This window comes from Lithobates pipiens, unplaced genomic scaffold (genome assembly GCF_037356315.1).
Source record: "Lithobates pipiens isolate NorthernLeopardFrog02 unplaced genomic scaffold, aLitPip1_a1.2 Scaffold_24, whole genome shotgun sequence".
In the NCBI taxonomy this organism is placed as follows: domain Eukaryota; kingdom Metazoa; phylum Chordata; class Amphibia; order Anura; family Ranidae; genus Lithobates; species Lithobates pipiens.
Genome location: NW_027507786.1, coordinates 6327130 through 6353132, shown reverse-complemented (window position 1 = coordinate 6353132; position 26003 = coordinate 6327130). Strand labels below are relative to the sequence as shown.

At 46.6% G+C, this 26003-nt stretch overlaps 1 protein-coding gene across 1 annotated transcript in view; it reads left to right on the top strand.

Annotated features, from left to right (window-relative positions):
- SBF2 (SET binding factor 2) overlaps positions 1-26003 on the top strand; it is a gene marked incomplete in the record, with an annotated part of 632543 nt that overhangs the window by 5751 nt on the left and 600789 nt on the right.

Genomic DNA, 26003 nt, shown 5'->3' with positions numbered 1-26003 from the left:
AAAAGCACCAAAACCTGGTTCAATGACCATGGGATTCCTGTGCTTGATTGGCCAGTAAACTCGCCTGACCTGAACCCCCCATACAGAATCTATGGGGCATTACCAAGAGAGACCTGAGACCGAACAATGCAGAAGATCTGGAGGCTGCTATTGAAGCATCCTGGTCTTCCATAGCACCTCAGCGGTGCCACGGGCTGATAGCTTCCATGCCAAGCCCCATTGAGGCAGTAATTGCTGCAAAAGGCGCCCAAACCAAGTACTGATTACATATGCATGCTTGTACCTTTTCAGAGGTCCGATATTGTTCTATGTACAATCCTTGTTTTATTGATTGCATGTAGTATTCTAATTTTCTGGGATTGTGGATTTGGGGTTTTCATGAGCTGTAAGCCATAATCGTCACAATTATGAAAAATCACGGCTTGAACTATCGTGCTTTGCATGCAATGAGTCTCATATATTTAGTTTCACCTTTTAAGTTGCATTAGTGAAATAAATGAACTTTTGCACGATATTCTAATTTTTCGAGTATCCCCTGTACTTGCCATGCTGTGTTCAGAGAAGTTTGTGTTCTGTCATTGATGAATAGTTGTGCTGTTCATCGGCATTGGAATGTCATACTTTGCATGGTGAGTGAAGTTTGCATCGTGCGTCCGACGTGTACATAGAGGTCACACTGGGAATACTTTTCTGTGACTTTGGATTATGAATATTTGTGTCTCTCTGCTGTGATTCAGCAGTACAGTTGTGAATTTCTACTGTTTCCATGTAGCTGGACACGCCATGCGTTGATGTGTGCCCTGTGGCGAAGGAGTCGCCTTGGTACTGCGCCCAGCCCTTCAACCGATGCCTGTCCTAACCTTTCATCTCATGTTAGGGTGTATTATCATGGGGTAATGGCTGTTTTGTAACTGCCTACACAGTTTATTTCTTGGCATCCAGCTGTAAATGTCAAATGGGCCTCCAGCCAAAGGTTTCTTGTTTTGGATACAGTGTGCAAAGATTTTTATTGGACTATCCTAGCATTTCTCAACCTGGGTTCCTCTTGACTTTGCTCAGGGGCTCCTCAAGCAGAGGCTCTCCCATATACGCTGACCGCCAATGCAAGGGGGCAATGTCCCACTAACCACCAATGGAAACGGTCTCTTCTGCATTGATATATATATAAAATTTCAATATTTTTACTGAAAACATTTTATTGATAGAGCAGGTACATTTTTAAAAACATTAGGCACTCCGCACTATTTTTTTTTTTTATTTGATTTGATCCTTGCAGAATCTGCAATCTACTGATCGCACCATGAGCTGTAGGTATAATTATTTTTCATCAGGGATTCCATGAGACTGTGTCATTTTTTTCCAAGTGTTCTTCAGGGATAAAAAGTTTGAGCAAGGGGCTAGATCATCCTATGTCTTTAATCACCCAAAGATTACACAGATGCCGAGAGTTCATATGTACTATAGATGTTCCTTCTCATAATGAGTGTTGTCTTTCTATGGTGTGTTTCATCCTGGAATGCTACCCATACTAACTACCATCAATATTAACCACATTTATTGTACAATGCAGACCAACAAGCTTGTACTAAAAATCCCTGGGGAGATCCTTGACCCCCCCACATTCTTGTTCCTTATCTGGTGTCTAGTGATCATTGATGTCTTCTTGCCTTCAAACTATTCCCTGGTCACTATTGGTATTTCTGAACTTTTGATTTACAATGTGTCCACCCTGCCTTGAGTATTCTCAGGTATTTCCTTACAGGTTAGGTCAGTCTTGGTCAACTTTTGAACCCCAGAGTAACCTGCTTTAAAACCAATTCAGTGGGGGTCAATGGGAACATTTTATCTTGCGTTGCAGGACAATAGGAGGGATGCAATCCTTAGAGTGGTGATCAGAGTACCACTTTTTAAAGACCCAATAAAAAGATCTATTGTTATCATGTTGCTGGTTTTGCCAAATGGTGTTGGCCCCAGAGCTATGGAGGCATCTTCAGATGGAAGATCAGTCAACAACAGCTCAAGGAGCCCCTGGCAACCTCCAGAGGAACTCTAGGGTACCATGGAACCCTGGTTGAGAATGACTGTGTCAGGTCCTAGAGGTTGCTAAGTGATGTTGGCCCCAGAACTATGGAGACTTCATCAGATGGAGGAATACTAGGGTACCATGGAACCTTCATTGAGAATGAATGGGTTAGGTCCTAAAGGTTGCCAAGTGGTGTTGGCCCCAGAACTATGGAGGTCGTATGAGATGGGAGGTCAGCTACAGCTCAAGAAGCCCCTGGCAACCTCCAGAGTAACTCTAGGGTACCATGGAACCCTGGTTGAGAATGACTGTGTCAGGTCCTATGGGTTGCTAAGTGCTGTTGGCCCCAGAACTATGGAGTCCTTATGAGATGGGAGGTCACCTACAGCTCAAGCAACCTCTGGAGGAACTCAAGGGTACCATGGAACCATGGTTGACAACAACTGGGTTAGGTTGTAAAGGTTGCCAAGTGGTGTTAGCCCCAGAACTATAGAGGCATCATCAGATGGGAGGTCAAGCAATCACAGCTTAAAAGAACCCCTGGAAACCTCTGGAGGGAACACTAGGATACCAGGGAACCCTGGTTGAGAATGACTGGTTTAGGTCCTAGAGGTGGTGGAACTGTTTTAATTGTTCCCTGGATACATTGTATACCGTATATACGCGAGTATAAGCCGAGATTTTCAGCCTCTTTTTTGAGGCTGGAAGTGCCCCCCTCGGCTTATACTCGAGTCATCGCCGTCTGCCTGCCCGATCAGCGTGTCGAGCAGACAGACGGCGGCCATTCTACTATTCAAAAGCCGCGCCTCCCTCTCTGTGATAGGCGGAACACTCAATTTCCCAGCAGTCAGTGTTCCGCCTATCACGGACATCCGCTCATTCTCATACTACGGACGAGGATGAGAGGATGTCCGTGATAGGCGGAACACTGACTGCTGGGAAATTGAGTGTTCCGCCTATCACAGAGAGGGAGGCGTGGCTTTTGAACAGAGGAATGGCCGCCGTCTGCCAGGAGGAGAGCGTGGCACACAGAGGCTGCAGATTGGCACAGGTAGGCAGGGATGGACGGACAGCACAGCACAGCACGGGGACGGACGGGACACAGGGACGGACGGGACACAGGGATGTCTCACCCTCGGCTTATACACGAGTCAATAAGTTTCCCAGTTTTTTTGGGGTAAATTGGGGGCCTCGGCTTATACTCGGGTCGGCCTATACTCGAGTATATACGGTATGTAACGCATGATATTGCAACATGCTTGTGTTGCTTCAGTAGAAGAAATTGGATGAGAACGCATAAAAACCTATGATAGTTTATATGTTCATTTATATTGTAAATGGGGTAAGGAATCTGTAAAAGGGTTTGTTTTATTTGTAATGGGGAACTGTTCAATTCAAAACTGCTTGGAGGAAAACAATTTTAGGGTTTTGTTGCTGAGAGATCTCCCCTCACTTTTTGTCCAGGTAACACCAGAGCAGCAAATTAGGGGAAATCTTTTATGGGTCACAGCAATAAAAGCATTTTAAGTAGGCCGGGGTAAGTTGCGTTTTTAGTGCTGTGTGTGTGTAAAAATAAAAATAAAAAAAAATGTAGGAATTTTTTTTGCGATTACAAATTTGTTCAATATCGGTTTCCTGGACTTGGCTGGATTCATATATATTATTTCCAGCTTAGACCGCAATATGTTTTACAGGAAGTGATGGAAAACCTGACCAGTGTAGATGCCAACAACCATAATAACCTGACTGCTGGCTGCCCCTGTGCAGTAGAGCCCTATGGATATCCATGGGGCTCACCACTCTGCATCTCCCAGCTGGAGACGGTGGTAGATTGGCCCTATAGACTTCTACGGGGCTCTGCTGTACTAGGAGACAGAGGGCCACAGCTGTTAAAGCGGAGTTCCACCCTGACAATTTTTTTCAGAATCGGACTCCTCTAAACCTATAAAAAAAACATTTGGAGGACATTTTTTTTTAATACTTACCAGAATCACCCTGTTGCTATGTAGTCCTAATTTGCCCCTTCCTGGTTCCACGGAGCTCCTCGTCACTTCCTCCCTCGCCTGTGCTCCTGGGAAATTGTGTGACATAATTTCCTAATAGTCTGTGGGAAGTACTGTGATATTGCCATAGCAACTCCGTCGCCGCCCGTTATTATGGCAACTTTAGAAACTATCTTGCGATATGGCCGGTGAATTGCTCATGCGTGAGATCGAGAGGCGCATGTGCTTACCCAGCTTGCACCTCTTTTCAGCCTCTATCTCTCTCTTGTCCTATCTGTCGTCGTTAATATCCAAGTATAGGTTTTACAGCACACATGATAATTGAATGTCGGTCATATTGTCGAGGGTATGCAGTCATTTTTGTCCGTCAGCTTACCTCTCCATGTGTTCTACTTAAGAGGCCGGCCACTCTCACCTGGCTGCTTAAGTAATCTCTCCCCAAAGCATGGCTCCACACCATAGCCATCTCCTGACTGTCCTTACCTGCCTCTTGCCCTGACCTTTTGGCCATCTCCTGACTGTCCTTACCTGCCTCTTGCCCTGACCTTTGGCCATCTCCTGACTGTCCTTACCTGCCTCTTGCCCTGACCTTTGGCCATCTCCTGACTGTCCTTACCTGCCTTTTGCTCTGACCTTTGGCCATCTCCTGACTGTCCTTACCTGCCTGTTGCCCTGACCTTTGGCCATCTCCTGACTGTCCTTACCTGCCTGTTGCCCTGACCTTTGGCCATCTCCTGACTGTCCTTACCTGCCTCTTGCCCTGACCTCTGGCCATCTCCTGACTGTCCTTACCTGCCTCTTGCCCTGACCTTTGGCCATCTCCTGACTGTCCTTACCTGCCTCTTGCCCTGACCTCTGGCCATCTCCTGACTGTCCTTACCTGCCTCTTGCCCTGACCTTTGGCCATCTCCTGACTGTCATTTGTCTGTCTGCTCCTTTCACTCTACCTCCCTGTAGTCTACCGTGAGCTGGAAGGCCCTAGAGGTAGCGACCTGGAGCCAGGCTGAAACTAAGTCCACCCCCACCACTAGGGGCCTCTGGTGAACACCCGCTGGCTCTTAGATTCTGCACCCTGGGAAATCTCATGCTCTAGCTCCCAGTGTCATCCGTCTAGGTACTACAGAGTACCTGCTCTCCTGTATATCCTAGAGCTCCATCCGCAGCAGTCAGCCGTAGGGTCCACTACCTTGCTTTGCACTCCAGACCCCAACGGGGTGCATCTGTCACCCGGACTCTGGTGACCTGACACATACTTTTAGTATGCACCAGTAGCAGCGAGCCAGGAAATGAAGCCATCAAATTTTATTTGTATAAAAGCTCTGATTTTAATATTTGGACCATATGTTGTTGACATCCTCTGCGAACCCTGGGAAAATAAATATTCAGGATTTATGATATTAGGAACAGAGACTTTTAATCCATTAAAGGTTACATCAGAAGTATGATCGCTATGAGCTGATGTGTTGTCTTTATTTATTTTTTACTCAGTTGCCGTGTTTCCCCCGAAAATAAGCTTGGGTCTTATATAAATTTTTGGCAAAAAAAGACACAGTAGGGCTTATTTTCGGGGTAGGTCTTACCATGTAATGCGCTGTCTTCTCTCTCCCTCTCCCTGTCAGGAATCCCCAGTGTGAACTGAGTTTAAAATGCTTGTAAAATCTTATAATGCACTCTATTTCAGTAGTATATAATGTGTTTCTGTAATATAATTGTGCCAAATAGCTTTGTTGTAGCGCCGCTCGGTGCTTCCGTGACCCACCAGAGCTCTCTTGCCTGCTCCGAGCACTGCTGAGGGGTGGGGGGCAAGATCCCCCGCTGACAGCTGGGAGGTCAGCTGAGCACCGAGCGACACTGTACTGAAGGTATTTGCCAGACTTCTTACAGAAATGCACACATTGTACGTTATATACTACTGTAATTGAGTGGCTTGAAGCATGTTACAAGCATTTTAAATTATTCTTTCTAAACTACTGCCATAGGGGTCATCTATAAGGATATACACGCCTCCTGCATGTATCTTTACCTGTCAAATGTCTCCCCTCTGTCTGCTATGAGACCCCGAAAAACTGCATATTCTGTGGGTGGGTCTGTTGTCTGGAGCTCGGTGGGTGGAGTTGTGTTGTCAGTAGACTCCCCGCCCACCTCTACACTCCTTTTGTCAATATGCATTTTCTCCTGTGTATTTCTTACACTGAACTTCTGCTATGATCTCTAACATCCAGTGAAAAGACAGGAAAGTAACCACATGGCTTCAGCACGCCCAATCATGCTGAGGTGGGGATCATCCAATCCTGGCAGAGCAGCAGAAGAAAGAAGTGGGGGAGGGAATTCAAAAATAATGCATGTCTCTTATGCTAGTGCACGAGATATGTAAATCACCCGTCAATCACAGCAAGGGGGAGGGTTTGACAACGTTTTTCTCTGTTTGTCAAGAATTATCTCACTGAACAATAAAAGATGATTGCTCAGAAATGGATTAACTCTTTATGGCAAGACTGGGTTGAAATGATAGGAAATATTATACTCTACATTGACATAAAAAAAAAAAAAAATGGGGTTTACATCCACTTTAAGGCCATAGACATTGACATAAATAGAAAAAAGATTATTCCAGATCAAACAGAACATCAAACATTAAAAGACGTCTCACATCTAATATTGTATACATGTGACCAACATAACAAAATACAACCGTACATATAAAATGACACTAGTACTCTCCAGTGGATGGTAATCCCTGGTACCCGACGCGTTTCGACGTGTTTCCAGTTTAACACCTTCATCAGGGGTAGAGAGACGCCATTCATACTGACACGATCATAAATACACAGCGTATATATGAAGACAGGGACCGTATTGGTGTTATCCACTGAGTTTGGAGCTTTATTGAAGGCTCCGGCTAGCTCCTGTCCTGATCCCAGCAGAGCCGGAACTCGGTTGCTGCCGCTCACCTGTTAAACTGATCTGGGAATTTATTGTTCCAAACCCATATTGATCCTAGGCTGGTGTTTATCTGCACCCCCCCCATCCTGACTGTTGCCTCATGTGCTTTTGACATGGAGTCACTCTTGCCTCGTTTCCACTGAGCGGATTGGTTCGGTACGGTACGCTATTTTGAGTGTTTCCATTATGAAAGCGGCCCATACAACTGAACTATACTGCACCGTTCAGGGTCCTGCTTCAGATGTGGGACCATAGAAAATGGTACGATATGGTTAGGGCGGAGCTACTGGCATCACACGACACATTCCACTGATTGTCGGACAGAAAAAAAAACGCCAATGCTCACGTCAAAGGCATTTTTTTATAAACCCAGTATGGCCCCTGGTGGTCCGACTTGCAGTGGAAATGCTCACCTGAATAGACCGGACCATTCTAACACTTCCAAACTGTACCGACCCGAACCTTTCCGCTCAGTGGAAACGAGGCATTAGAGTTGAACTATTTTTGACCTTATCTATCTCTACTCTCCTGATGAAGGTGTTAAACTGGAAACGCGTCAGAGATTACCATCCACTGGAGAGTACTAGTGTCCCTTTTTATATGTAGTGTTGTATTTTTTTTTTGTTTTTTGTTATGTTGCTCACATGTATTAGATGTCAGACATCTTTTAATGTTTGATTTTTCTGTTTGATCTGGAATAATCTTTTTCTATTTATGTCAATGTCTGTGGCCTTTAAAAGTCCCGCTTAAGGGGGAATAGCCCTTTTTGTTCCCATCTTGGATTTGGGAGCTGGCCTGATAACTCACAGCTGGCTTTCGACTATGTGGGCTGAGTATCCCGGCCCAAAGATGTGGGAGTTGGGTACCTGAAGAAAGGAAAGAAGGTAGAGGTTCTTCACTCTTTCTTAAAAAAAAACAAACAAAAAAAAAAAAAAATCAAAAAAATAATAAACATTGTAGCTGCTGACTTTTAATAAAAGGAAAAATACAAATATTATGGGGGATGAGTGTGGGATAATTATGAGCCTACAGAGGTTCCATCCCGAAAGAAGCATGTACTGTACAAGGAAAAAAAATGGTGGGACTTTGCATGTACCTTGTGGGGTCTAGTAAATTATAAAAATAAACAAATCTTTATTTTACACATACATATAATTTTATTTAAAAAGGAGAAGACAAAACACTTGTTAAAAAAAAAAAAAAAAAAAAGTTAATTTGGTTGTCCAGGGTGTGATTAACGTGGCAGAGGAATCTGAAGAGATGGCCTACATGTTTCGAAGACTGACCCGCTTCATCAGGGCCCTCGGATTATAACACAAGTTATGTATATACTGTAATGATAATTTTAATAAAAGGAGACTCGCCTGTCCAGGGGTCCAGCACTATCCTCTCCTGGGCTGGTTCTTCACCAATCTTCGGGGTCCCTGGCACCATCGTCATCACATTTTTAGTGTGGGAAGCTGGCTGGAACTCCTTGTGGCTTCTCACTGCACGTGTGCGAGGCGCGCTGCTCGGCGTCAATAGACTCGCAGCCCGCTGGGACCTGTGATGAGTACTTTAGCTGCATATTTTTGTTGTAGGACCTTCTGCCAGCAAGAACCTGCCCGCTGTTTATGAACCCTTATTAGTCACATGTCAATTGGGACCATCAGTTACGCTTATTCGGTAAAGACGAGAAAAGATTAGGTGGTTTTCAAGGGATAACTTGTACCTTCTTTCAGAGATAACTTGGCGGGAAGCAGGAGAACTGCAATTGGGTTTGGGAACTCTTGAAGGCATTGTGTTGTGTTGATGCAAGCATGATACGATCAGGCGGTGTATTGATAGAATTCGCAGGTTGTCATGGTGATGCCTATATCTAGAATGCAACATATCTTCTTTTATTTGGATTGTTACATACTTTTTTTTTTTTTTTTTTTTTAAGCGTTATTGAACCCAAAATTGAAAATGTAATAAAATGCAGCTTACCAATCATTAGCTGTCGTGGCTGCATTGGTTTTCATTTTTTTGGCTTTTTTTTTCCCCCCCCCCTCTGTTTTCACCTGCTGATCTGGTAGCACACCTCCTGTATTAAAGTGCGCCAGCCCTGTATGAATGAGCACAGGTGGCACAGCAGACAGCAGCATTGGGAGGAGGGAGGGGAGTGTTTAAATGTATTAGCAGATTTAGATACACTAAACAAATTAAAGCCAAGCTCCAGCTCACACTTTTTATAATCTGTTACAACAAACTGTTTTGTTTTGCTTTTGAGATAGGTTTTTACATGGATAAATAGATGGATAAATAAAAGCTAATCATTGTAAGCGCCTCTGTCGGTATTAAAGTGGTTGTAAACCACTGGGCAAGTTTATTCTTTATTTTTTATTTTTTTTCTTACCTGCAAGGTAATGACATAATGTGCTAGTATGCAGCGCATACTAGCACATTATGTGAAACTTGCCAGAAAACAAAGCATTTCAGCGATGCACTGTTGCTGTTGGATGGTGCTTCCATCTTCACTCGTCTTCTTTCCGGGTCCCGCTTTGTGACTGGACAGAGCCGTGATGACGTTGCTCCTGCGCATGCGTGGGGGAGCTGCTGTTGACAGCACAGGGCTCTGAAAGGATTGGTTGCCTATATAGTAAGGCCTCATGTACACGGCTGCTGGTAAACGGACGTTCAGAGGCAGTTGGACGCTTTTTTTCAGCTGCCCCTGAACTCATCCAATGTTTTCTTATGTGTACTTGTACTCTGGGTCGTTTAACCCCTTAAAGAGGAAGTAAACCCTTATGAGTTTACTTCCTCTTTCATTCCCTGCAAAGGTAAAGCATAATGGACTACTATGCATCGCATCGCATCGCATAGTAGTCCATTATGTGTCACTTACCTGACACGGGAGCCAGCGAAGCCACCGCTGTCCCCTGTAGTCTGCCGCATCCATCTTCTTGGTGGGGTCTCGCAGCTCCGCCGCTGTCATTCGGCAAAGCCACGATGACGTCACTCCCGCGCATGCGCACGGGAGCCGAGACGCGCGGCATTGCGTGGCATCTTCGTTATCGAGGATGCCACGCTCAGTGCGCCTGCGCGCCACTGTCTACGGCGCATGCACGTAGACAGCGGTGCCTGTCTTCGGGCAAATATCTCCTAAACCGTCTAGGTTTAGGAGATATTTATTGGACCTACAGGGAAGCCTTAATCTAGGCTTACCTGTAGGTCAAAGTGGTTTGTAAGGGTTTACACCCACTTTAACCACTTTCAGACCGGACCATTTTGCTGGTAAATGACCAGAGGTCTTTTTACACTTTGGCACTGCGCTGCTTTAACTGGTAATTGCGCGGTCATGCAATGTTGTACCCAAACAAAATTTGCGTCCTTTTCTTCCCACAAATAGAGCTTTCTTTTGATGGTATTTGATTGCCTCTGCGATTTTTATTTTTTGCGATATAAACGTAAAAAGACCGCAAATTTTGAAAAAAAATGATATTTTCTACTTTTTGTTATTAGAAAAATCCAATAAACTCAATTTTAGTCATACATTTAGGCCAAAATGTATTCAGCCACATGTCTTTGGTAAAAAAAAAGTCAATAATTGTATATTTATTGGTTTGCGCAAAAGTTGTCACATCTACAAACTAAGGTACGTTTTCTGGAATTTACGCAGCTTTTAGTTTACGACTGCCTATCTCATTTCTTGAGGTGCTAAAATGGCAGGGCAGTACAAAACCCCCCCAAATGACCCCATTTTGGAAAGTAGACCCCCTAAGGAAATTGATAAGAGGCATGTTGAGCCCATTGAATATTTTATTTTTTTGCCTCAAGCGATTGAATAATGACAAAAAAAAAATTTTTATTTTTTTTTTACACAAAGTTGTCACTAAATGATATATTGCTCACACATGCTATGGGCGTATGTGAAATGACACCCCAAAATAAATTCTGCTGCTTCTCCTGAGTACGGGGATACCACATATGTGGGACTTTTTGGGAGCCTAGCCGCGTACGGGGCCCCGAAAACCAAGCACCGCCTTCAGGCTTTCTAAGGGCGTAAATTTTTGAGTTCACTTCTCACTACCTATTACAGTTTTGAAGGCCATAAAATGCCAAGATGGCACAAAACCCCCACAAATGACCCCATTTTAGAAAGTAGACACCCCAAGCTATTTGCTGAGAGGCATGTTGAGTTCATGGAATATTTTATATTTTGCCACAAGTTGCGGGAAAATTACAAACTTTTTTTTTTTTTTTTTTTTTTTCACAAAGTTGTCACTAAATGATATATTGCTCACACATGCCATGGGCATATGTGAAATGACACCCCAAAATAAATTCTGCTGCTTCTCCTGAGTACGGGGATACCACATATGTGGGACTTTTTGGGAGCCTAGCCGCGTACGGGGCCCCGAAAACCAAGCACCGCCTTCAGGCTTTCTAAGGGCGTAAATATTTGACTTCACTCCTCACTACCTATTACAGTTTTGAAGGCCATAAAATGCCAAGATGGCACAAAACCCCCACAAATGACCCCATTTTAGAAAGTAGACACCCCAAGCTATTTGCTGAGAGGCATGTTGAGTCCATGGAATATTTTATATTTTGCCACAAGTTGCGGGAAAATTACAAACTTTTTTTTTTTTTTTTTTTTTTCACAAAGTTGTCACTAAATGATATATTGCTCACGCATGCCATGGGCATATGTGAAATGACACCCCAAAATAAATTCTGCTGCTTCTCCTGAGTACGGGGATACCACATATGTGGGACTTTTTGGGAGCCTAGCCGCGTACGGGGCCCCGAAAACCAAGCACCGCCTTCAGGCTTTCTAAGGGCGTTACAGTTTTGAAGGCCATAAAATGCCAAGATGGCACAAACCCCCCCCAAATGACCCCATTTTGGAAAGTAGACACCCCTAAATTTAGGGGTACACTAGTGAGACTAGGTAATAAATGGCGGGTGCCCTGAAACTATAAAAAAATAACTAACCAACCAGCGTCACCTGTAACAGTTATATGGTGATCACTGGTGAAAGGGTTAACTAGGGGGCAATCAGGGGGCTTTATGCGGTAGTATATGGGGGTCCCTGGCGCTATAAAAAGCTGCGGCGAACCTAAATACCTACTTGCCTAACTAGCGTCACCTGTGACACTAATACAGCGATCAGAAAAACGATCGCTTATTAGGCTGGGTTCACACTGGAGCGATGCGGGAACGCCACGAATGCGCGGCGGGTTCCCGCATCGCATGCCTCCCGGCGGCAGTTCACACTGCCCTATGCGAACTGCTGGGAGTGTCAGTGAAATGTTACTGACACCCCCAGATCAGTTCGCATATCGCAGTGCGATCTGCAAACTCGGATCGCATGGTGTGAACACCCATGCGATCCGATTCTGCTGCGGGCCAAAAAAAGGGTCCCGTGCGAATTTGCGGCGGGTGCGGCGGGTGTGGCGGGTGCGGCGAATGGCTGAACTCGAATCGCACAGAGATCGGATGTGATTTGCACTGCAGTGCGAATCACATCCGTTCTCAAACCGCTGCAATCTGAACCCAGCCTTAGTGACACTGGCGACGGGGGGTGATCACGGGGTTAAACCTTTATTGGGGGGGTTAGGGGGGTACCTTAGAACTAAAGGGGGCTAACCCTAACTGCCCTAACAGTTATTAGTCACAAATGACACCCGCCGGGTGATCAGGGGGTTAAACCTTTATTAGGTAATAAATGGCGGGTGCCCTGAAACTATAAAAAAATAACTAACCAACCAGCGTCACCTGTAACAGTTATATGGTGATCACTGGTGAAAGGGTTAACTAGGGGGCAATCAGGGGGCTTTATGCGGTAGTATATGGGGGTCCCTGGCGCTATAAAAAGCTGCGGCGAACCTAAATACCTACCTGCCTAACTAGCGTCACCTGGGACACTAATACGGCGATCAGAAAAATGATCGCTTATTAGGCTGGGTTCACACTGGAGCGATGCGGAAACGCCGCGAATCCGCGGCGGGTTCCCGCATCGCATGCCTCCCGGCGGCAGTTCACACTGCCCTATGCGAACTGCTGGGAGTGTCAGTGAAATGTTACTGACACCCCCAGATCAGTTCGCATATCGCAGTGCGATCTGCAAACTCGGATCGCATGGTGTGAACACCCATGCGATCCGATTCTGCTGCGGGCCAAAAAAAGGGTCCCGTGCGAATTTGCGGCGGGTGCGGCGGGTGTGGCGGGTGCGGCGGGTGCGGCGAATGGCTGAACTCGAATCGCACAGAGATCGGATGTGATTTGCACTGCAGTGCGGTGCGAATCACATTCGTTCTCATAAACCGCTGCAATGTGAACCCAGCCTTAGTGACACTGGCGACGGGGGGTGATCACGGGGTTAAACCTTTATTGGGGGGGTTAGGGGGGTACATTAGAACTAAAGGGGGCTAACTCTAACTGCCCTAACAGTTATTACAGTCACAAATGACACCAATGCAAAAAAAAAAAAAAAAAAAAAAAAAAATGACATTGGTGTCACTGTGACTGGGGGGCAGGGGTAATTGGGGGGGTGATCGGGGGGTAAAGGGGGGGTGTGAGTGTGCCTGGCATGTTCTACTGTGTGTGGGATGTGTTGGTGCAACTCACTGATCCGCTCTCCTCCGTGTCGGAACGAAAAATACCGACACGGAGGAGAGAATACATCACTTCCTCTCCTGTGTTTACATTACAGGAGAGGAAGTGATGTCACCGGGGATTTCTATTCGTCGGGAGCGATCGCGAGGGGGTGGCCATGAATGAATGGCCGTCCCCTCGTCCGGGATCGCTCCCGAACGAAAACCGACCGCCGCAGGCACCGGGCGGGGGCCCGATCGGGCCCCCGACCCGCGGGAGGCAAATCACGTACATGTACGTGCTTATGCCTGCCCGTGCCATTCTGCCGACGTACATCGGCGTTAGGCGGTCGGCAAGTGGTTAAGGACCAGGTCTCTTTTTCAGATTTGGTGTTTACATGTTTAAAATTGTTTTTTTTTTTTTTTACTAGAAATTTACTTGGTACCCCCAAACATTATATTTTGTTTTTTTCTAACATCCTAGAGAATAAAATGGCGGTCATTGTAATACTTTTTTGTCACACCGTATTTGCGCAGCGATCTTACAAGCACACTTTTTTTGGAAAAAAATTCACTTTTTTGAATAAAAAAAATAAGACAACAGTAAAATTAGCCCATTTTTTTTTTTTTTTTATATTGTGAAAGATAATGTTATGCCGAGTAAATTGATACCCAACATGTCACGCTTCAAAATTGCGCCCGCTCGTGGAATAGCGTCAAACTTTTACCCTCAAAAATCTCCATAAGCAACATTTAAAAAATTCTACAGGTTGCATGTTTTACGTTACAGAGGAGGTCTATGGCTAGAATTATTGTTCTCGCTCTACCGATTGTGGCGATACCTCACATGTGTGGTTTGACCGCCAATTCATATGCGGGCGCTACTTACGTATGCGTTCACTTCTGTGTGTGAGCTTGACGGGGGGGGGGGGGGGTTCTTATTTTTCTGTGTGTGAGCTTGACGGGGGGGGGGGGGTGGGTTCTTATTTATGTTACTTGATTTTATTTATTTTATTTATTTTTACACTTAAGAAAAAAAAAAATTGATCACTTTTATTCCTATTACAAGAAATGTAAACATCCCTTGTAATAGAAAAAAGAATGACAGGTCCTCTTAAATATGAGATCTGGGGTCAAAAAGTCCTCACATCTCATATTTGGACTTAAATGCAATAAAAAAAAAAATAAATAAATAAAAAAAAAGTCATTTGAAAAAATGACATTGAAAAAACGTGGAGTTCTTCTTTAGACGTTCTTTCCCTCTTAGATCAGAGAATTCGGATCTCCTCTGAGAGAATTGGGCGCTCTGCGCTATTTTCTGTGTCCGATCGCTCAGCACCTCGTTAATTTTTCTTTTGAAAAATTTAAAAATATCTCCAGCGGCCAGAGGATTCCGATTTATTATTATGTCTGTTTTATTTTTCCTGAAGCCTTTTTTTGTAAATCTTTAGATGGAAGGAAAGATCTGAGTTGTCAAAGGAGGAAAACTTCATCAAAACAATATATGGAGCTAAAAAAAAAACGCCCCCCCCCCCCCCCGCAACCCCGTCCTTTGATTCACACATTTTTACACTGAGAAATAAATCACTCCTCAAAATACATAATTGCTAAAAAAAAAAAAAATATGCTTACATTTTTTGCTGCTTACAAGTTTTTTCATAGTTTATCAAATTTTGAAAATGGATCGTTTTTTTTCTCCTTCATTGGTGGGTGCTGATGAGGTAGCACTGGTGGGCACTGATGAGGCAGCACTGGTGAAGCTGCACTGGTGGGCACTGATGAGGTTGCACTGGTGGGCACTGATGAGGCAGCACTGGTGAAGCTGCACTGGTGGGCACTGATGAGGCTGCAAACAGATCATTTTTTTTCTCCTTCACTTATGGGCGCTGATGAGGCTGCACTGGTGGGCACTGATGAGGCAGCCCTGGTGAGGCGGCACTGGTGGGCACTACTGAGGCGGCACTAGTGGGCACTGATGAGGCTGCACTGGTGGGCACTGATGAGGCTGAAAACAGATAATTTTTTTCTCCTTCACTTATGGGCGCTGATGAGGCTGCACTGGTGGGCACTACTGAGGCGGCACTAGTGGGCACTACTGAGGCGGCACTAGTGGGCACTACTGAGGCGACACTAGTGGGCACTGATGAGACTGCAAACAGATCATTTTTTTTTCCTTCACTTATGGGTGCTGATGAGGCAGCACTGGTGGGCGCTGATGAGGCTGCACTGGTGGGCACTGATTGGCACTGCACTGATTATCAGTGTAGATGTCCCTTTCACCACACAAGCCGGGTATCCGCTCTCCCTTCCTCGCATTATCGGTGCGAAGAAAGAAATGCCGATAACCGGCTTGACACAGCTGACTACGTGGTAAAGAGCCGTTGTGATTTACCCATGACTCTGATCTGATCAGCCGTGTCCTAAGGATACGGTGATCGCAGAGTATGCCGCAGCGGGCATGATCACTGGAGGACGTCATATGATGCCCTCCCAGAACTGGCCGGCCACGCTGTAGCTGTCATTCGGCTATAGTGCGGTCAGGAAATGGTTATGTCCCAGTGATGTTATCACTAGTTCTTTGTATTCCTCTATGCAATGCAGGCAGATCATGGCTGGTGGGAGGGGCCAGCAGAGGGCTGTACGTATCTCCCTTAAAACTTCACATGCCCCCCCCCCCCCCCCGCCCCAGAGCTCTTCAGTCCTGATGGAAATAGTGGGCTGGTTCTTGGGAGGAGTTATGTGAATATCAAAATGCCTTTATGGGTGGGTGTCAGTCTTGAGGCCTTGATGGGTGGGTGTCAGTCTTGAGAAGTGGATATTCCCGGGTGGAATGTATCTGTATGCAGACTGCCATAGATCATGCCCACAGGTGATGTTGAGCCTCAGACACTGATAGAATTGAAATCCAATGAATGCAGGAGGCAGGCCATGAAAACTCAGGCTGGGGAGGAAAGAGCTAAATGATGAAATGTTGGATGTAGGAAATTAGTCCGGCAAGGGCTAGGAATCCATTCCTCCTCCCTCCCTCCCTCCTCTCTCCATTTTTTGGGGGTTTAAAGTGATTGTAAAAATCTCGTTTGTTATTTTTAAAAGATTTTTTTTTTTATACTTACCTCCTCTGTGTAGTGGATTTGCACAGAGCAATCCCAATCCTCCTCTTCTCGTGTCCCCATTCTTCTGTGCTCCTGGCCCCTCCCTCCTGTTCAGTGCCCCTGCATTAAGCAGCCTGCTATGGGTGTGGGGGGACACCCAAGCCGAGCCGCGCCGCAGCTCTGTGTGTCCATTCAGACTGGGAGCATGCCACACGGTCCTGCCCCCTCTCTTCCCTGATTGGCTAGCTGACTTTAATTGACAGCAGCGGGAGCCAAGGGTGTCACTGCTATGTCTCAGCCACTTTAGGAAGGAGACTCTCGGATGGTTGAGACACTTGTGAACATTGCTGGACAGAGGGGCCTCAGGTAAGTATTAGGTGGGCTGAGGCACACAGAAGGCTTTTTATTTTACTGTATAGATTAAGATTAAAAACCTTCTGCCTTTGCAACCCCTTCAAACCGATTTAAGAACAAAAAAGTGGTTCATCTGCCCGATATGGAATCTCTCACCAGCTTTTAATACCTGGGAGCTCCAGAAGATGAGAGCTCTATATCTAGTTTCCCAGCTCCGCCCCCTGTGGTGACCAGTAGGTTTTCTTTATGTTGGTGAGATACATTGTATACAATTGTAAGCTCCTCCCCCTGTGGTGACCAGTAGGTTTTCTTTGTTGGTGAGATACATTGTATACAAATGTAAGCTCCTCCCCCTGAGCGATCAGTCTTATCTGTAAAGTTGATGAGATACATTGTATACAGTTGTAAGCTCCTCCCCCTGTGGCGATCATTGTTTTTTTTGTTGTAATGTTGATGAGATACATTGTATATACTATTGTAAGCTCCTCCCCCTGTGGTGACCAGTAGGTTTTCTTTATGTTGGTGAGATACATTATATACAAATGTAAGCTCCTCCCCCTGTGATCAGTGTTTTTTTTTTTTCTGTAATGTTGATGAGATACGTTGTATACAATTGTAAGCTCCTCCCCCTGAGCGATCAGTCTTATCTGTAAAGTTGATGAGATACATTGTATACAAATATAAGCTCTTCCCCCTGTGGTGACCAGTAGGTTTTCTTTATGTTGGTGAGATACATTGTATACAATTTTAAGCTCCTCCCCCCATGGTGATCAGTGTTTTTTTTTTTGTTTTCCTGTAATGTTGATGAGATGCGTTGTATAGAATTGTAGCGATTGTCTGTAATGTGCTGTAGGATATGGATGTCACTGCAGATGACATGTGACTCACTTGTGTGCGATCTCTCACGCCTGCAGACACAAATACGTTTAATGTGTTGGCGTGACATGATATTCGCTGTGATTGCGGGAGGGGAAGATAGTTTCGATTTCCAATCTTCGGTTGCATTTCTGATATATATAGTCCTATAATTCAGAGGCCATAAATAACAGGAACATCACGTATTAACCACTTCAGCCCCCAGAAGGATTTACCCCCTTCCTGACCAGGCCCTTTTTTTGCGATTCGGCACTGCATCGCTTTAACTGACAATTGCGCGGTTGTGCGACATTGTGCCCAAACAAAATTGAAATATTTTTTTTCCCCCCACAAATATAGTTTTCTATGGGGGGGGGGGGGGTATTTGATCACCTCTGTTGGTTTTTATTTTTTGCGCTATAAACAAAACAAAAGCGACAATTTTTGAAAAAAAAAAAGCAATATTTTTTTACTTTTTGCTACAATAAATATTCCCCAAAAATATATAAAACAAAAAACATTTATTTTTCAGTTTAGGCCAATATGTATTCTTCTACATATTTTTGGTTAAAAAAAATCGCAATAAGCGTATATTGATTGGTTCTGATATTTATTTTTATTCCCGGCTTAACTACTTCCGAACCGCCCACTGCACATATACTGTGGCAGAGCGGCCTGGCTGCGCGGAACAACGTTGTTTGCTTCTTCCGGGTTTGAGGCGCGCGCGCTGCCGGCTACACGTTTGCGGTGTGATTGGACACAGCTGGAGCCAAGCGGAGGGCTCCAGTGGCCACGATGGCTGCCGGGATCCGCTGATCATTTGCTAGAGAGGCAGAATGGTGGTCTGCCTATGTAAACGAAGCGAACCACCGTCGTTCTGTCCAAGGTGGAGAGAGAGATCTTGTGTTCCTGCTAGTCAGGAACACAGATCTCGCTCTTCCTCCAGTCAGTTAGAAAACATTACCTAGGAGCACACTTAATTAACCCTTTGATCGCCCCTGGTGTTAACCCCTTCCCTGACAGTATAATTGTATACAGTGACAGTGTAGACTTGGACACCTCCATACTCTCACAATCTGCAGGTGTCTGAAAGACCTGGGCACCTGTGTACTCTCACAACCTGCTGGTCTTCAGGAAGACCTGGACACCTGCATACTCACAAAACCTGCTGGTCTCCAGGAAGACTGGGACACCTGCATACTCTCACAATCTGCTGGTCTCCAGGAAGACTGGGACACCTGCATACTCACATGATCTGCTGGTTTCCTGGAAGACCGGGACACCTGCATACTTTCACAGCCTCTTGGTCTCCAGGAAGACCGGGACACCTGCATACTCACACAGCCTCTTGGTCTCCAGGAAGACCGGGACACCTGCATACTCGCACAGCCTCTTGGTCTCCAGGAAGACCGGGACACCTGCATACTCACACAGCCTCTTGGTCTCCAGGAAGACCGGGACACCTGCATACTCGCACAGCCTCTTGGTCTCCAGGAAGACCGGGACACCTGCATACTCGCACAGTCTCTTGGTCTCCAGGAAGACCGGGACACCTGCATACTCGCACAGCCTCTTGGTCTCCAGGAAGACCGGGACACCTGCATACTCGCACAGCCTCTTGGTCTCCAGGAAGACCGGGACACCTGCATACTCGCACAGCCTCTTGGTCTCCAGGAAGACCGGGACACCTGCATACTCGCACAGTCTCTTGGTCTCCAGGAAGACCGGGACACCTGCATACTCGCACAGTCTCTTGGTCTCCAGGAAGACCGGGACACCTGCATACTCGCACAGCCTCTTGGTCTCCAGGAAGACCGGGACACCTGCATACTCGCACAGCCTCTTGGTCTCCAGGAATACCGGGACACCTGCATACTCGCACAGTCTCTTGGTCTCCAGGAAGACCGGGACACCTGCATACTCGCACAGTCTCTTGGTCTCCAGGAAGACCGGGACACCTGCATACTCGCACAGCCTCTTGGTCTCCAGGAAGACCGGGACACCTGCATACTCGCACAACCTGCTGATCTCCAGGAAGACCTTGACACCTGCATACTCACACGACCTGCGGGTCCCCCCCCCCCAAAAAAAAAAAAAACATTCCTTGGAGTGTTGCACTCAACCTTGATGGGAGTCCTGTGTGCATTTTCCCTATACTTATACCATGGCAGGGCCTAGTCCTCAGTTCCGGTAACGTTCTTTTTTTTCCCTTCATTATTCTGCTTAGAAATTCCCCTTCGCCTAGAAAAAAGCAGAAGTCCCGGCAGCCCACAATTTTGTTTAAGGAACTAAACTTCAAAAATAGTCTGCAGCTGCTTGTGATGGACTTTTTCATTGTGGCGTTACTGCAGGCACGTGCCAAAAGTATACGTGGGTTATTCTAGAGGGTGAAAGAGTGATGTGGTAATCCTGGTTAATATAATGTGGGCAAACGTCCTCCGCTTTAAGGGAATTTCTTCACAAAAAAAAAAAAAAAAGGGCAGCAGTTCATCAATGAGCCAAGTCACGATTCCGCTGAGCCTGTTGGCTAATAATATTACAATGAAATATGACCTGTACAGATACAAACTCCATGTGTCTTTCTGCTGTATCGGCAATTAAATTGTTTGAGATTGTTGCAATGAAATGCTCTTATTTTGCTCCTATTTGGTATTTTATTTGGCCATTGGAAGTGTTTTGTCTATTTGTTTGATGGGTGGAAAACAAAGTACCTGAGTGCTGCCGATGTCAGAAATTCAGAGCTGTCCTCCGCACGCTTCCTGTGTTATCTCAAGGAGTCTAATTAGCCTTCCTAGTTCTTATCCTGAACTACAGAATTATAAAATCTGACCTCCGGCCTTCCCTTCAGTCTTACACCGTTGTACCGGTGTTGTGTCGAATACTGTCCCCCATCGGATAGTGTCCGCCCTGTACTGCGCTTGCGCAGTACGGAAAATAATGAGACGCCAAAAGTCTCCGAAGAGGAACGGCTTCCAGGTTCAAGCCCCACCATCCAAGAATGAGTCCAGGTTCAAGCCCCACCATCCAAGAATGAGTCCAGGTTCAAGCCCCACCATCCAAGAATGAGTCCAGGTTCAAGCCCCACCATTCAAGAATGAGTCCAGGTTCAAGCCCCACCATCCAAGAATGAGTCCAGGTTCAAGCCCCACCATCCAAGAATGAGTCCAGGTTCAAGCCCCACCATCCAAGAACGAGTCCAGGTTCAAGCCCCACCATCCAAGAACGAGTCCAGGTTCAAGCCCCACCATCCAAGAACGAGTCCAGGTTCAAGCCCCACCATCCAAGAACGAGTCCAGGTTCAAGCCCCACCATCCAAGAACGAGTCCAGGTTCAAGCCCCACCATCCAAGAACGAGTCCAGGTTCAAGCCCCACCATCCAAGAACGAGTCCAGGTTCAAGCCCCACCATCCAAGAACGAGTCCAGGTTCAAGCCCCACCATCCAAGAACGAGTCCAGGTTCAAGCCCCACCATCCAAGAACGAGTCCAGGTTCAAGCCCCACCATCCAAGAACGAGTCCAGGTTCAAGCCCCACCATCCAAGAACGAGTCCAGGTTCAAGCCCCACCATCCAAGAACGAGTCCAGGTTCAAGCCCCACCATCCAAGAACGAGTCCAGGTTCAAGCCCCACCATCCAAGAACGAGTCCAGGTTCAAGCCCCACCATCCAAGAACGAGTCCAGGTTCAAGCCCCACCATCCAAGAACGAGTCCAGGTTCAAGCCCCACCATCCAAGAACGAGTCCAGGTTCAAGCCCCACCATCCAAGAACGAGTCCAGGTTCAAGCCCCACCATCCAAGAACGAGTCCAGGTTCAAGCCCCACCATCCAAGAACGAGTCCAGGTTCAAGCCCCACCATCCAAGAACGAGTCCAGGTTCAAGCCCCACCATCCAAGAACGAGTCCAGGTTCAAGCCCCACCATCCAAGAACGAGTCCAGGTTCAAGCCCCACCATCCAAGAACGAGTCCAGGTTCAAGCCCCACCATCCAAGAACGAGTCCAGGTTCAAGCCCCACCATCCAAGAACGAGTCCAGGTTCAAGCCCCACCATCCAAGAACGAGTCCAGGTTCAAGCCCCACCATCCAAGAACGAGTCCAGGTTCAAGCCCCACCATCCAAGAACGAGTCCAGGTTCAAGCCCCACCATCCAAGAACGAGTCCAGGTTCAAGCCCCACCATCCAAGTGGACATAGAGTTTGAATAAAAAATTGCAGAGCGTAGCGAGGCTGTGCCTGAAGCTCGGCGAGTGAAGCGAACCCGTGAGGGGCCCTGTTTCTAAGTGCTACCGTATGTCTACTTGCATGGTGAGGCTTCAACCTGGACTCAGTGCGCAGGCGCCGTTCATCTTCGGAGACTGTTGGATTCTCTTTGTCTTCCATACTGCTCAAGCGCTGCACCTGCGCAGTACGGGGCGGACACTATCCGATGGGGGGACAGTTTTTGGCAGAACAGCGGCTCCCCTCCTGGACTGTAATGGGCTGGACTTCCTCCGATTTCACTGCACACTGTGAGCTTCTCGGAATCTGCATTAGAAGCTAGAGCCCCTCATTTCCAGACTGGAGGACATCCAGCATCATCTAACCTTGTGTTGCCGGGGTGCTACATGGGGACTTCTGGCACTTTTTGTCCATCCCTTGGGGCCCCTACAGACACTAATCTGTCCTATTGCCCTGTTATAGCAGTCTCATGTAATGTGCCTCCAGCCTATGGCTGTCTCTTGAAGCATGTCATATATCCATTTCCAACAACCCGACAATCTCCTTTAGCAGTCCCCGACCATCTCTTATAGCATAAGTTGCCAATTTATCATAGCAGAGAACTTTAACTGCTTCAGCCCCGGAAGATTTTACCCCCTTCCTGACCGCGTTTCCCCCCGAAAAATAAGCCCTGTCCTGAAAATAAGGCCTAGCCAAATTCTCGAGGAGGGCCGCAATAACTTTGTCAAAAATACCTCATTTACAGCTGGGCGGTCACGTAACCCACCGGAGTCTACTTCCCTGCTCCGAGCACTGCTGCGGGAAAGGCGGAGATCCCCGCTGACATCAGCCCTGCTCAGAGCACTGCTGGGGGAAAGGCTGAGATCTCCTCTCCGAGCACTGCTGGGGGAAGGGCCGAGAACCCCAGCTGACGTCCGCTCCTCTCCGAGCACTGCAGAGGGTGGGGCTGCTGACAGCCGGGAGGAGAAGATCTCCGGCGGTGGTTCACATGAGTGCCCAGTGGTGCTGTAAATAAGGTATTTTTGACAAATGTATTGCACCCCCCCCCCCCCCCGAAAATCAGGCTAGGTCTTATTTTCGGGGTAGGGCTCATTTTTGGGGAAACACAGTAGAACCATTGTCAATAGATATTTCTCATACAATATTGTCCATAGTCTCTGACCATCTGTTGTCTCATACATGCAGTTTTTAGAATGTCTTCTCCGGGCTGGATGACATCCAACACAAGCTCGCTCTTTCCTTCCCAGCATGACTTCCTGGCCCGCCCCCTTTCACTGATTGGTTTTCAGTTCTGTCAATCGTGAAGTATCAGTATCATATGTGAGTGTTATCTAGGGTGATCTGCATGTGTTTTGTCTGATTAGGAGACCCGTCCAATTTTGTAACGGAAGTGACGGTCAGTTGTGGCCATCTTGCTACACCCCGCACTCCTCCACAGTAAGGATACAGTGAGAAGGCGGCAAGCGGACATCTTGTTACACCCATTGGAGTTTTGCACTTCACACTTATTTTTAACAGTAAACTCGGCTTATATAGTGAATTGGAGTATTTTCAGGTCCCTCAGACTGTTTTGAATGTTGCTTTTTCAAAGCAGTGGTGTTCTGTCAGATTATCAAACCTGTGAGATCAGCAGGCTTGCCGCTGCTTTTAAAATTCAACATCTAAACAGTCAGATGGATTTTTTAAATAATGAATTTCATTATATAAGCTGAGTTTACTGTTAGGCTGGGTTCACACTGAAGCGATGCGGGAACGCTGCAAATCCGTGGCGGGTTCCCGCATCGCATGCCTCCCGGCGGCAGTTCACACTGCCCTATGCGAACTGCTGGGAGTGTCAGTGAAACGTAAATGACACCCCCAGATCAGTCCGCATATCACCGTGCGATCTGCAAACTCGGACAGTAATCGGATCGCATGGTGTGAACAGCCATGCGATCCGATTCTGCTGCGGACCAAAAAAAGGGTCCTGTGCGAGTTTCGGGCGGGTGCGATGCGAATTCAGCCATACTATCTGTATGGCTGAACTCGCATCGCACAGAGATCGCATGTGATTTGCAGTGCGGTGCGAATCACATCCGGTTCTCCTAGCCGCAGCAGTGTGAACCCAGCCTTAAAAATAAGTGTGAGATGCAAGACTCCGGTGGGTGCAACAATATGTCCGCTTGCCTCCTTCTTCTCGTATCCTTACTGTGGAGGAGTGCTGGGTGTTAAATGGACAGCACAGTGGTGTAGTGGTTAGCACTCTCACCTAGCACTAAAAAGGGTCGCTGGTTGGAATCCCAACCACGACACTACCTGCCTGGAGTTTGCATGTTCTCCCTGTGCCTGCGTGGGTTTCCTCCGTGGTACTCCGGTTTCCTCCCACACTCCAAAGACATGCAGGTGGGTTAATTGGCTACTGTCCAAAATTGGCCCCTAGTATATGAATGGGGACCTTGGATTGTGGGGCTCCTTGAGGGTAGGGACCGATGTGAGTGTGCCATGTACAGGGATAGGGACAATTGTAGACACTCAGGTTGAACTGGATGGACCGGTGTCTTTATTCAACCTTACTAACTATGTAACTATGTGTAGCAAGATGGCGGCGATGGAACGTCACTTCCGCTACAAAAACTGACGGGTCGCCAAATCTGACGAAACGCATACAAATGCAGCCTTTCCAGGAACACTCAATTCTCCAAACTGACAGCCACCTATCAAGGCATTTAGATATTTTCATAACTCCTCTCAAGAGCCAACCCACTGCTTGCATCGGGACCGAGGGCTCATGAAAGGAGTACAGCGGCCGGAGGCTGGGATATTTTTCAGGAAGCCGTGTACAGCGTCCTGCCTGCCCCTCCCACCAGCCATGATCTGCCTGTATTACATGGACAGGGATCTGGTAATGACATCACTGGCACACCTCCCAGCTTTCTGAGATGGGAATGAGGGACACCTATCAGCAAAAGTATGTAGGCATAGCACACACCCCTTGCCACGCCCCCTTAAAGAGAATTGTACAGAAAAACAGGATTGGTTAAACCCACAAGTGCTTTTTTATTTTTTAATTTTTTTACCACTGCTATTCTTTTATATTGGCTTTTGGAATTTTACAGCAATCTAGAAATCAGATGAAAGGTTTAGCACTGGGAAACACTTTTTGATAGATAAAAAGTGCATTTTTTATACAACTATATAGATCAGACCAAAATGAGGGACAAATGAAGAGGAATGAGGGACAAGAGGGACATTGCTTCAAATCCGGGACAGTCCCTCGAAATCCGGGACAGTTGGGAGCTATGCACTGGGACTGTTTTTAGAAAGCTCAGTACAGCACCCTGCCGGCCCCTCCCACCAGCCATGCTCTGCCTGCATTAGGATCCAGTAAGGACATCACTGGGACCAAAATGAGGCTCCAATAAAGTTTTATTTTTTATTATTTTTCGATAATTGATGAGGTGGGAGGAACCATGGAAGGCAAACTTTAAGCACATTCAAGTTAAAATGTCAAAGTAGTCCACTTTAAATCTCAGTCCTGTGTGCTAGGCCTGGGTCCCATCTGCATGGCGTGTCAGTTTGGGGGGGATTAGCTGGGACCGAGCTGGCGGTCATTTTTGTTTATGATCTGGCCGTACAGAGTGTCCATTAGTAAACCAGAAGAGGAAGTGGTGGTTACAATGTAATCGTGCCGAATGATGGATTTGGGGTCCCGCTGGGAGACGAGCTCTTGAAGCGCATTATGGAAGGTCCCCGTTTTCCCGCCATGGAATGCAGATGGTATTTCGGCAAGTGCACAGATGTTTGTGTATATCACACGAGGACATGGGAACCGCAGCCCATCAGAAGGGGAATTTACACCAGAACAGGGCAGCTGTTTGTTGTTTAGGAACGCCATTCCGATCGTTGGTTCCTGCGCCTTGATATCTTCCTCTGAGTAGATCATCAACTTAAAGTGAACCTTCAGTCATTTTTTCATCTTT